Source organism: Bos javanicus, chromosome 6, assembly GCF_032452875.1.
Source record: "Bos javanicus breed banteng chromosome 6, ARS-OSU_banteng_1.0, whole genome shotgun sequence".
NCBI classification, from domain to species: Eukaryota; Metazoa; Chordata; class Mammalia; order Artiodactyla; family Bovidae; genus Bos; species Bos javanicus.
In genome coordinates, this window is record NC_083873.1 from 43,270,075 (window position 1) to 43,284,249 (window position 14,175).

The window sequence follows — 14,175 nt, forward strand, 5'->3', positions numbered from 1 at the left end:
TATCTGTCTCTTCCTATGATTCACAAGATCTGAGACTGAGCCTGAAAATTTGCTTTAAAAAAAAAAAGTCATTTGCTGTATGGCTCAGGAAACTCAAACAGGTGCTCTGTATCAACCTAGAGGGGTGGGGTGGAGAGGGAGATGGGAGGGAGGTTCAAAAGGGAGGGGATATATGTATACCTATGGCTGATTCATGTTGAGGTTTGACAGAAAACAGCAAAATTCTGTAAATCAATTATCCTTCAATAAAAAATAAATCATTTTTTTTAAAAAAGGTCTATCATTATTTTCTTATGCAACCCAACCACATGGAAGTCATTGCTTAAAGTTTCCACCTAACATATTGCACTGTGAATCCATTATTTCCAGAATACAAAAATGTAAGACTATGATGCAAGGTCAGATATGAAGAAGGGAGCAAGGTTAAGATTAGAACTTGAGTCTCCTGACACCTAGGCAACTGCCTGCTCTGCCTACTCTGCACAGCCCGTGAGCCCAGCACGTGGTTCAGATGAGTGATGACGACTGGACTTGGCATGAAAAAGGCAGATGGGTGCTTGCAAAGCTTCCATGGGGTTCCAAAAACAACAACAAAAATCATTGTTTAGAGCTGCAAAAAGAGAACCAAAGGAAAGGGACAGTCATGACCTCTGAAAATGAGATGACACAATACAACTTTCCAAGGAAGGGAGATAGGAAAGAATGAAGAAGGGGTAGGCTCTTAGCTGAATCAGATTATGTGTGTTATGAGGAGCAGCTATGTTCAGTCTGTAAAGCATGGCATGGGACCTGAACCAGCGGCCAAACAGAGCAGGCTCTGGGGAAGAATAATCTCCCCAAGGAAGAAATGGGAGTGCTGGGGATGAATAGGTTGGGTGCAGGTGTTTTAAAGGCAGCAATAAACTTCAGCATGACTCATCCAGGTCTCCCACTGCTCCCATCTTGAGTAGTATACCTCTGGGTCACTTTAGAGATGACATAAGCCAAACAGAGTAATCATAATTATGATAATGAGTTATCACTCAAGTGCATGTTGCCAGGCAAAAGTCTCTTGCTAGCATGTTCCTTTGCAGAAGCCATTTACTGTGAAGATAGTGAAGGTCACACTCCAGTACCCTAGCTTGCCCAGACTCCATCCATAGTCCTAGGAAGGACCCTAGAAATGTGTTCACATAGTCATGTTTTCTAAAATTTACAAAACAGGATGTTTTTCTATTGTTCTTTATATTAAATTCAGCTCCAAATACCCAGAGAATCTGTGACCGCCTTGGTGAAATACATCTTGATGATTATTCTGATATTGATGTTGCTCCTAACCAGCTGCACCATCTTAGACAAATGCATCCTCACTGAGCCTCACTCTTCTCATCTGTAGAATGGACTTATCTGTCTCATCCAACTTTATAGAGGAAACTCAGAGGGTTGAATTATATCACAATGATGGGGAATTCTGATACATAAGCATAAATCACTCTTTTATTTAAGAATTCTGGAATTTGTCTCAAAAATGGGAAGGAGTATTTAGACTCAAATGTAAAATTATATTCCCCACTGTAATTATTGATATACATGTAAAGACCCACTCAGCTGTGCACTTGAATGGGCCTGGGTCCTGGGATTTCTTTGGAGGGAATGATGCTGAAGCTGAAACTCCAGTACTTTGGCCACCTTATGCAAAGAGCTGATTCACTGGAAAAGACTCTGATGCTGGGAGGGACTGGGAGCAGGAGGAGAAGGGGACACCAGAGGATGAGATGGCTGGATGGCATCACTGACTCGATGGATGTGAGTCTGAGTGAACTCTGGGAGTTTGTGATGGACAGGGAGGCCTGGCGTGCTGTGATTCATGGGGTTGCAAAGAGTCGGACATGACTGAGCGACTGAACTGAACTGAAATGATTGACAAAATGATCTTTAATACTCATTTACACCAAAACAACGAGATCCCCAGCATCACCCCACAAATAATAATCTTCCCTACTTCAAAGACCATTTTAGCAACATCCCTGTGGACCAGAGGCAGTCCACACAGAGAAAACTTAGAAATGGAATAGTCTGTTCTATTTGCATTGCACAAATTGCTTACGGTCCAGGACCAAGAAGGAAGTCACTGCCCATAAAGCCACTCTCAGTTCATCAAAGCCCTTTTTCCACATGTAGTGAGGTTAAAGCAGCTGTCCCAGCTTTATTCAGCAGAGGGAACATCATTTGGCCTTTTTCAATGTTGTGCTTTGAAGATGCAGAAACACTTTAAAGGAAATGTCTTCTCCCAGCATGAACCTCCTCAGTGTACAGCTGTTTCAATCTGCCCAGGTCCCCATGGATTCTTTTCTCCTGCCTGTAGAATGTTCATCCTTGGAGGAAAGGATTCTTTGCATAACTAATAAATTCTTGTTTTCCCTTGTCTTCTACCTTCTCTTTCAGAAAGGCCTGCAGGTCACCGTCAATAGAACACAATGTACTTCTGTGCTGAGATAAAGTAGCAAGGAGGACACAGATAAATCAGTGGTAAACAAGAAAAAATTAAACAAGCAGGTACAATAGAGCCGATACTTCATGTACATCATCTCATTTAATCCTTATGGGCAGAGTGAGAGGAAGATATTATGATACTTATTTTGCTGAAGAGAAATTGGAGTCTAAGGGATGGGAAGGAACTTTCTGAAGGTCAACAATGAATGAGAGAGGAAGCCAATATTAGACCCTGGTCTTTGGAGTTCAAAACCTATGCACTACTTCCTCTCCTCTGCCACCTCTTTTAAAAGAAAGGAATGGGGAGAGACAGTATTTTCTCTCCCTCAGAATTACAAATTGGATTCTCCAAGTGGAATGCAATGCAAGCAGATTGTATGGTCACTTCTTTATTTGTTTTTAGTTTTGTGTAATCATGATGGCCGTAGCATTTAATTCCATAAATGTTCATTACATACATTGCTGGTTCCACATCAACCTCTAGAGCTCAGACACCATCTAATGCAAGCAAATAACTCCCAAGCTTTGAAAAATGGCTTGACTTCCTTGATAGGGACTGGCAGTTAAGGTTCATTATCCAGAAGTCCTTCCCCAGATGAGGACACCTTCAGCTGCAATGGATCAGCAATACTGCCACTTCAGCCTCACACAGAGCGTTCTTTAGGTGGTTCCAAGGCCCCTTGTCAGTAATGAAATGGCAGTGTGTGCTATTATGAAGGGATCTAGATAGTAGCCAGGCAAGCCAGCTGCACTGGAATGTTGGAGTAGTTGGGGTTTATTTGTAATGAACTAGAAGAGTGTAGTTATTTTCTCTGAAGTGAACCATAGTGAGTCGATCCCAGTAGAAGGGATAGTTCCAGAGCTCTCTTTTCCCTTTGACTTGTGTGTTTCGGGGGAATGCTAAGTGAACATGTCATAATTATCTATACAGTATTGGATTTTCCCCTCTGCTTTTATTCACCCATCCATTCTTGTGATAAATATTTATTAAGCAAATACTGTAATCCATGCACTGTACTAGGAACATGGGAAACAAGTAAAGCATAATCTGTGTTCTCAGTAATCTATACTTCAGATAGAGAGGTATGGAATGTGAGTGGCAAAGTATTCTATGTTCTACAACAGAAGTATGTTGAGGACTTAAAGGAGAATGTGATCAGTAAAATCTGGGAAGGAGAAAGTGGAGTATACAGAAAGACTGTAGAGAGGAGGCCTTCCTTGCAAGACAGCATTTCATCAGGAAGAATAAAGGCTGTTGAATTGGGTCAACAGGAAATTAAATCCTAATTCTGCTAACATTAAGGTATGTAACCATGACCTTGATTTTTACCTTTCAGAGCCTCATCTGTAAAGTAAGAATGACACCCTCTGCATCCACCTCAGAGATTTTGTGAACATTAAATGAGATTCACATTGTTAGACAATTCAAAGTGAGGTTTTTATAGTTGGATATAATTTAGTAATTTTCCAAGAAGAGAGTCTCTCTGGGTCAGATGGGTGATTTTCCCAGTCATGCTGCCTGAACTTTTGTATGTGAATGCTTCCTTTTACCCATCCAAGATGTGCCTGGAGCAGAAAACCTTGACCTTAAAGATTGGAAATGTGAGCTGACAAAGGAAAGACCTTAGCAACACCCAGACACAGGTGGTAGAGGGCAACACCCATTGTCCCCTTGAGCAATGATGATGTAGTTTACAACACAAAAGAATGTGTTAGTCTTTACTCCATGCTGTCCCTCTGGAGCAATAGAGTGTCAAATATTCATATTTGTGTATGGAGGCCTGACAGAAGGCAAACAAATATGACTTATTCTGCAATCTTTGTCTTTTCAGATAAATTAATTTTCTGTTATATTTGGGATGCATAGGCAGCCTAATAGACATATCAACTACTCAATCAAATAGAACAGTCATTATTATTACTGCATCAGTCAGGGTGCTATAGTGCAAGCAACAAATACTGACTCAGTTATTAAGAAAAGCATGGAAAGATATTGGGTTGCCCAGAGAATCAGTGAGTAGGCTGGGGAGTCAGACTAAATGCTAATCTTTCAGGAACTTGTCTGATAAGAAATGCAAGAATGTGCTGGTGCCACCATGGACATTAGAGTACCACTGCCCTCTTGGAACTTGCCATTGCTAAGGAACTTGAATTTACCTAAAGCACCCCCAAGACCACTTCTTTGCCAGAATTTAACAAATAGCCATTGCTACTGTGACCACTACAGGAGATAAAAGGAATTCTCCATCTGTTCTTTTCTGTATCACTGGGTTTTTAAATCTTTCCATTGATTGAGCCATGCACTAGTTATAAGAGAAATTGGGGGAGTTTGGCCTTTTATTTTGGGAAAATAGAATTTTTTCTATTCTAATTTCCAATGCCGTGGAAAAAAGGAATTTCCAACCTTAGAAAGAATATGGAAAACATATCACTGGACCGCAAACAGGACAAATATTCACTCTAAAAATTATCATGATCATCATCATTATTCCTGCCTCTAGTGATACAATAGCACTTCCCAGGTGGTGCTAGTGGTAAAGAATCTGCCTGCTAATGCAGGAGATGCAAGAGATGTGGGTTCAATCCCTGGGTTGGGAAGATGCCCTGGAGAAGGAAATGGCACTCTACTCCAGTATTCTTGCCAGGAAAATTCCACAGGCAGAAGAGCCTGATGGGTTACAGTCCATGGGGTCACAAAGAGTCAGATGTGAATGAGCACATGTACATACAGTGATTCGATAAGTATATATTGATGCATTAACAAGTGTGAGGCATTATGTGGAAGAATAATTAGAAATAAAGCCTGGAATACTTACCCTCAGTTTTCACTTGGGAATAATAAGGCATATACCCCCAAATACAGAAAATTTGATTCTGTTAAAGGAGGAGTTTGAGGTATTAGAGCGCATGAGTATTAGAAAGGGTTTCATTTATCCACTTAGGAAAAATTGAAGTCTTGAAAGACTTGTAAGACCTAAGAATCCCTTTCTTCATCCATTAAGTAGAATAACTGTTCTCAAACTTTCTCATGCATCCCAATCACCTGGAGAACTTGTTAAAACAGAGTGTAGAACTCACCCCCAGAATTAGTGAGGAGAAGGGCCAAGAATCAGCTTTTTTACCAATTTCTCAGATCATAGTCTGAGGACTACATTTTGCAAATCACTGAGTTAGAGGAGTCTTCAGAACTGGAGGCAGGGAAGAAAGAATGTCAGTGGGATCCGATGGGAAACATGGTAGCTATGCAGGGAAGATAAATTGTATGAGAGAAATATCAGGAACAATGTTGCAAAAATAAATTAGCCCAACCATTCAAGGGTGGATTGTACTGAAATGTCCTTCTGAGGGTGCATTCATTTAACACTTCAGGCAGGAGAAAATGCTAGAAGCCTTTGGGCAGTTTACCCTGAATAACTTGTAATAAGACACTATTGTCCTAGATATTTTGCTAAGTGCTGGGAATAACAGAAAGAAATTTGATTATTTTTTCCAATAAGATAAGTCATTCAGTTATTCTCAACAGAAGGGAAGATTCATCCCAATGTAATCTTGTGTCATAACATCCCAAAGGGGAATGGAGGGCCAAAGTAAATGACATTTGAGGGAAAAATCCACAAGGTGTCTAAATACAGACCACTATCCTTATTACTAACTTGCTGTGTGAGCTCAGGCATGCTGTGTGACCTCTCTGATTTTCAATTTCATTACCTAAAAACAAATGATCTGCCTCTCTGAGGTGGTACCTAAGGCTATGATCAGATAGACTGTTGAAGAAGAGAGACTACTCAAAAGTGATTTCTACATGAAAGGACTGGAGAACTGGGGAAATTATGAATCTAGTGACAAAAGTAAAAATAACATCAATATTTTTCATTTCAAGCTAGAACACACTATGACCTTGCCTTAAAGTGGAATAACAATAACAAAAAACGAGCACATTAGGATATCTTCATTTAAAAAGTTATATTCGGTTTTGGAGGTTAAGAATAGATAATGTATTGGGAGGCAACAAATATACATATAGATGAATTCTAATTTAATGCAAACCTGTTAGTTTATTTATGTTATTAATATGATACCCTAGAGGATATAAACCAATTAAAAATCCATTTCAATTATTAATTGGGTCCCTTAATTGAAGGGACATAATAAATTAATTAAAATGTCCTCAGCTCTATTCACTAAGGAAAACACCTAAGTTAGGGAATAGATTGGACAAACAGATAGGTGTTAAACTCTTCAAGTGGACCCTATCCAACTCCACATGGAAAAAATAGCCAAATCCACAGTGGGAGGTGTTGGAAAGAGAAGACCAAGGAGAAAAGAGATACAAAGATGGATATATCTCTTAGTTCTGTGGATGTGGTGTCAGAGACTGGCCAATTAAACATTTCAGGCCTCAGTTTACTTAAATATAATGTAAGATCATTGAATTAAATAATTTAAAATGTTCCTCTCTCATTCTGGCTATTATAACTCATGATAAATACATGGGCCAAAATGTCCTAAAACTCACTGATTGCTCGAACCCTAATCCGGGTCAGAGTTAAGGGCTCTGAGGATGAAGTACCATAGCTATTTTTTGTTTTTGTTTTTTCAGCTTTTTATTTTGTATTGGGGTATAGCCAATTAACAGGCTTTCCTGGTGGCTCAGACAGTAAAGAATCCAACTACAATGCAGGAGATCCAGGTTTGAACCCTGGGTTGGGAAAATCCCCCAGAGAAGTAAATGGGATCCCACTCTAGTATTCTTGACTGGAAAATTCCATGGACAGAGGAATCTGGTGGGTGATGGTCCCACTGAACCACCAGAGAAGTTCCATGCCTTAGCATCTTTAGAGTGAGACACCACTGAGCGACTAACACATTCACAGCCAATAAACAATGTTGTGACAGTTTCAGGTAAATGGCAAAGGGATCCAACTATACATACACAGGTAACCATTCTCCCCCAAACCACACTCCCACAGTTCTTGCTCACAAGTAGCTCAGGATCTCAAGGTGTCAGAAATAAATGCTAAATCTGTGAAAACAGGGAGTGAATGAAAATACACAGTTGATATCCAACTAGCCTGGCCTCAAATCACAACTCTGCATGTGGATGACCCTCTGATTCTTCAAGTAAAAATGGAAATAATAATACCTCAGGATATTAATATGTTAATTAAATAAGACAGATATTGAAATTATATAGCGTACCTGGTAGATGGTAAATTCTCAGTACAGGGGTTGGTGTATTTTCCCATATCCTTTCTAAGCAAATAAAGATGTCTTGACTCTCCAAGGTGTTTGGAGGGTATCAAATGGCTGAAAGAAAGTATTTTGTACAGAAGTGTGAACAAGTGTTTAGGAATGTACAAAACAACAAAATAGTTTTAGCTCAGTGTTCAAGAGATTAAAATGAGCTCTGGTAGAAGAGAAAAATATTTTTTTCACTGTGTAAATTGAGAAATACATCATATCAAAGAAAATGTATAAATATGTATATAGTACATTTTAAAGCACATTAATAAAAATAAATAAAATAAACAGCCCTGTACCTAACACCTGGAGAAGGAAATGGCAACCCGCTCCAGTGTTCTTGCCTGGAGAATCCCATGGACGGAGAAGCCTGGTAGGCTGCTGTCCATGGGGTCGCACAGAGTCGGACACGATTGAAGAGACTTGGCAGTACCTAACACCAAACTTCAGAATCACCTGAAAAATTCCTGCATTCTTCTGCTAACATTCTATTTCACCACCATCAGAGGTAACTGAAATTTTTGTGCTAACAATGCAATTTTGCCTTACCATGTTTAAAAATATTTATTTATTTGGCTGTGCCAGGTCTTAGTTACAGCATGTGAAGTCTTACTTGTGGCATGTAGGATCAAGCTCCCTGACCCCGATCTAACTCAGATCCCCTGCAATGGGAGCACGGAGTCTTAGCCGCTGGACCACCAGGGAAGTCCCATGCCTTAGCATTTTTATCACATCTGTATTTACCCCTAAATATGTATTGTTTAGTTTTAGCTGGTTTGGGGCATTAAGTAGAGGGGGAAATATTCTATATTCTATGATGAATTGCTTCTTTCATACAACATAGGATTTTGAGATTAATCTGTATTGTACTAACTCATCTTCACTGTTGTATCCCATTGAATGAATAGTCCATTAGTTATTTATGTGGTACACTATTGATGAATAATTTTTTTTAATTAAATGCAGTGCTGCTGCACATGTTCTTTTATATCTCTTGTGGTAACTACACAGAAAAGTTTCTCAAGGCTATGTATTTTGGAAAACAGAACTGCTGGGTCATCAGATATTCTCAAGCTTACTAATCATGCCAAAATTGTTTTTCAAAGTCATTGTTTCAGCTTGGACCCTCACTTTCAGTGACTACTTCACGTGCTTAAGAGTATTTGATATTTTCAGGTGTTGCAGTGTTACAAAAGTGAGAGTTTTTAATTGGCTGTTCTCTGATTTCTAATAAAGTTGAGAGAATATTTTCATATAATCTTGGGTCCATTTGTGTTTTCCTATTCTGAAATATTTGTTTGGATATTTCATCCATTTTTATATTAAAATACTTGTCTTTTTCTTCTTGATTTAAAAAATAGGTTATCAATTTCTTTCTCTAACCCTTTTCTGGTTTTACAGATTGCAAACAGCATTTTCAAGTTTGTGCTTTCTCTAATCTCTATATGGCAACTTTTGAGAAATGGAATTTAATTTTAATTTAGTTTTTATTTTATGGTTTTAGCCTTTTATCTTTTTAAATAAACTTTTTTTCAAGTTTAAAGTCACAAAGGCTTTATTCTAACATTCTTTTGTAAAGTTGGCTATGCATGTTTAAGTACTAGATCTATCTGGAATTTTGTTTTGTGTAAGATATTGGGTCAAGATCTATTTTTTGTTCTTTTATTTTCTTTTTAAATGAGCAATCCATGCATTATTTAATAATTAACCCATTTTTCACCATTGATAATACAATGAAGTACTGCCGTGAATTAGTCTTTTAAATATGGGGTGGATATGATTCTGACCTCTCAGTCTACCCTAGGCTCATAAAATATTGTTCTAATTTTTCATGTATTGATAGTAAATTTTTATATCCAGGACAGTATGAATGCTCCTCTGACTCTTTTTTGAAAAATCTTAGCTGTTTTTTGTCCTTTATTCTATTATTTATATTGCTAATTCAACTTAGAAATCCTTTCAAATACTTTTTAGAATTACCCATTATTCACTAGATCACTTCAGAAAGAAATTACCTTTAAGATATTTAATATTTTCATACACAAATGTGGTATTTACATCTCTTACTTTTATGCTTTATTTTCTATTTTTCTGTAAATTTTTATAATTTTCTCCTTTAAATTTTTATACATTATTTTGCTCCTAGGTGCACTTTGGTGTACGTTGTTTCTATTGGAAATGTTACTTTTATATATTGTGTACAAATAAAATCATATTTTATATATTGAGTTGAGTTTGTGTGTTGGTATTATATCTGTGTATTAATATTATATACTAAAAAATGGTATTCATACATACAAAAATTAAATTTTATATATTGGCATTTTATCAAGAAACTGCTAAATTTACTTATTCTAATAATTTGTTTGAATATTTTTTTATTTCCTTTATCAGGTTAAAGAGGTTTATTTTTATTCCTAATTTGGTAATATATATATATATGGAAGCCATATGGGCTTCCCTCATAGCTCAGTTGGTAAAGAATCTGCCTGCAATGCAGGAGACCCGGGTTTGATCCCTGGGTTGGGAAGATCCCCTGGAGAAGGAAATGGCAACCCACTCCAGTGTTCTTGCCTGAAGAATCCCATGGACAGAGGAGCCTGGCAGGCTACAGTCCATGGGGTTGCAAGAGTTGGACATGACTTAGCACCTAAACCACCACCAATATGTGTGGTTTATACATACACAATAGGTAAAGTTTGTTGGATTTGATCACAGATTTATTTAAGCTTCCATTGAAATGATTATATAATTTTTCTATTTCTACTAATGTGGATAATTACAGTGTAGGTTGTTGAATGTTGAATTAAATCTGCTTCCTTATATGCAGGGCTTCCCTGATAGCTCAATGGGTAAAGAATCTGCCTGCAATACGGGAGACCCCTGTTCAGTTCCTGGGTCAGCAAGATCTGCTAGAGAAGGGATAGGCTACCCACTCCAGTATTCTTAGGCTTCCCTGTGGCTCAGCTGGTAAAGAATCCACCTGCAATGTGGGAGACCTGGGTTGGATCCCTGAGTTGGGAAGATCCCCTGGAGAAGGGAAAGTCTACCCACTCCAGTATTCTGGCCTGGAGAATTTCATGGACTGTACAGTCCATGAGGTCACGAAGAGTCAGACACAACTGAGTGACTTTCACTTTCACTTTCTTACATGCAGGTGGGTTATGATGTAGTATCTTTCTTATATATTGCTGGATTTGGGGTTGCCTATTCAGTGATTTTTCATTTATATTCAAAGTAAGATTGACCTGTAATTTTTGTGTCTAATTCTTTCTTTAAATTTGATATCAGGTTTATGTTATTGTTATTTAGTTGGTAAGTCATGTCTGACTCTTTTGAGACCCCATGGACTGTAGCCAACCAGGCTCCCCTGTCCATGGGATTTACAGGCAATACTGGAGTGGGTTGCCATTACCTTCTCCAGGGATCTTCCTGACCCAGGCACTAAACCTACATCTCCTACATTGCCAGGCAGATATTTTATCACTGAGCCGTCTGGGAAGCTCCCATCAGATTTATACTAGGCTCATAAAATGAATTTGATGTTTTTCCCTATTATTTTATTTTCTGAAATACTTTGTATATGTTTTTCTTTTTAATTTTGGATATAATTCACATAGAAAAACATTTGGACTTAGCTTTCTTTATGAGAACATATTTTTATCTAACATCTTTGTTCCTTAATCGTTACGTGATGACCCAGGTTTTCTATTTCTTCTGCAGCAGTTTTAGTTGAAAATAATCTTTTTAGGAAGGTTAGATGTTCAAGCTGGTTTTAGAAAAGGCAGAGGAATCAGAGATCAAATTGCCAACATCCACTGGATCATGCAAAAAGCAAGAGAGTTCCAGAAAAACATCTATTTCTGCTTTATTGACTATGCCAAGCCTTTGACTGTGTGGATCACAATAAACTGTGGAAAATTCTGAAAGAGATGGGAATACCAGACCACCTGATCTGCCTCTTGAGAAACCTATATACAGGTCAGGAAGCAACAGTTAGAACTGGACATGGAACAACAGACTGGTTCTAAATAGGAAAAGGAGTACGTCAAGGCTGAATATTGTCACCCTGCTTATTTAACTTATATGCAGAGTACATCATGAGAAACGCTGGGCTGGAAGAAACACAAGCTGGAATCAAGATTGCTGGGAGAAATATTAATAACCTCAGATATGCAGATGACCCCACCTTTATGGCAGAAAGTGAAGAGGAACTAAAAAGCCTCTTGATGAAAGTGAAAGAGGAGAGTGAAAAATTGGCTTAAAGCTCAACATTCAGAAAATGAAGATCATGGCATCTGGTCCCATCACTTCATGGGAAATAGAGGGGGAAACAGTGGAAACAGTGTCAGACTTTATTTTTTGGGCTCCAAAATTACTGCAGATGGTGACTGCAGCCATAAAATTAAAAGACGCTTACTCCTTGGAAGGAAAGTTATGACCAACCTAGATAGCATATTCAAAAGCAGAGACATTACTTTGCCAACAAAGGTCCATCTAGTCAAGGCTATGGTTTTTCCAGTGGTCATGTATGGATGTGAGAGTTGTACTGTGAAGAAAGCTGAGCACCAAAGAATTGATGCTTTTAAACTGTGGTGTTGGAGAAGACTCTTGAGAGTCCCTTGGACTGCAAGGAGATCCAACCAGTCTATCCTAAAAAGATCAGTCCTGGGTGTTCATTGGAAGGACTGATGCTGAAACTGAAACTCCAGTACTTTGGCCACCTCATGCAAAGAGTTGACTCATTGGAAAAGACTCTGATGCTGGGAGGGATTGGGGGCAGGAAGAGAAGGGGACAACAGAGGATGACATAGCTGGATGGCATCACTGACTTGATGGATGTAAGTCTGAATGAACTCCAGGAGTTGGTGATAGACAGGGAGGCCTGGCATGCTGCGATTCATGGGGTTGCAAAGAGTAGGACACAACTGAGTGACTGAACTGAACTGAATGAATACACCAATATAATGACAACATAACTCAGGATGCTTGCTGTATCATGTTATTTATTTGGCCCTGTTTTCCAATTGTCTGATGATCCTTTAAATTTTTTTCTATCTTATATAGTAAACTAATTTGCGTTACCTATTATAGGGGACTTGCCTGGTGGCTCAAGAGGTAAAGAATCCACTTGCAATGCAGGAGCTGCAGGAGAAACGGGTTTGATCCCTGGGTTGGTAAGATCCCTGGAGGAAGGCATGGCAACCCACTGCAGTATTCTCTTCTGGAGAATTCCATGGACAGAAAAACCAGGAGGGATGACGTCCATGGGGTCATAAAGAGTTGGACACAACTGAAGCAACTTGGCATACACACATGCATGTGTTATAAATATCATTATCCAGTACCGTTTTGTGTTTTATTGCCTTCATTCACAGTAATTTTTCTAATGGAAAAGTAATTTTCATAAAGTTGAATTTGTCAATAATTTACTTTATGGTATTAGGAAAATTTTTCTCTTAAAATGTATTACACATTCCAGGTATATATATTATATAGTGGTATAATGTTAGTCACTTAGTCATGTCTGAATCTTTGTGACCCCATGGACTATAGCCCACCAGGCTCCAGGTGGGCTGGTCCATCGAATGCTCCAGGCAAGAATACTGGAGTGGGTAGCCATTCCCTTCTTCAGGGGTCTTCCCAACCTGGTTCTCCTGCATTGCAGGTGGATTCCTTACCATCTGAGCCACGAGGGGAGCCCATAGAGCCTCCTCTTTATTATATATATATATAAAACCACCTAGATTTCATTTTGCAGGAAAGAAAGAATGTTATACAAATCTAGATTATTTTTTTCTAAGTAGAAAATAATTTTGAAAATATAAATGCCTTTACTGAATTCAGTAGCCTGGAATGTCTTAAGGGAAATAACTTTGTCTTAGTATTATCATATACAAGGAACTAATCTCAGTGGGTTTATATATAATTTATATATTTTCAAAGTAATTTTATAAATAAATTAATAATTTCAACAATGTATGTATTAATAAATTACCTCTAAGTTTCTTTCCTTGGGATTTTTATGGAAAAAATAATACAGACTAAAGTAAATATGAATCATATATTGCACAAACCAATAATTTTGTGTTTGCCTCTACCATCCATGTTTACATATTTTGTATAATTGTACTGATTATGTGTTATTTAATTATGTGCCTTATAAACTTTTGAATAATAATTGTACTAAATTTAATTTCAACAACTTTATTTTTATGTTTATTTACCAAATTTCATTTTACTAGTTCATTGATGAAGTTAGTGAAGGTGTTAGTCGCTCAGTCATGTCTGACTGTTTGTGACTCCATGGTCTGTCCATAGAATTCTCAAGGAAAGAATACTGGAGTGGGTTGCCATTTCCTTCTCCAAGGGATCTTCCCAACCCAGGGATTGAACCCAGGTCTTCTGCATTGCAGGGAGATTCTTTTGACACTGACTATTAAATTGTTTCCAATTATTTTA

At 38.1% G+C, this 14,175-nt stretch overlaps 1 long non-coding RNA gene across 1 annotated transcript; it reads right to left on the reverse strand.

Annotated features, from left to right (window-relative positions):
• Positions 1–1,896: 1,896 nt before the first annotated feature.
• Positions 1,897–7,776, reverse strand: LOC133250080 (uncharacterized). Its single transcript, XR_009737221.1, has 2 exons — positions 7,672–7,776; positions 1,897–2,464 (listed from the first exon to the last, which is right to left on the reverse strand). It is a non-coding gene; the product is annotated as an uncharacterized LOC133250080 (long non-coding RNA).
• Between the last annotated feature and the right edge of the window lie 6,399 nt (positions 7,777–14,175).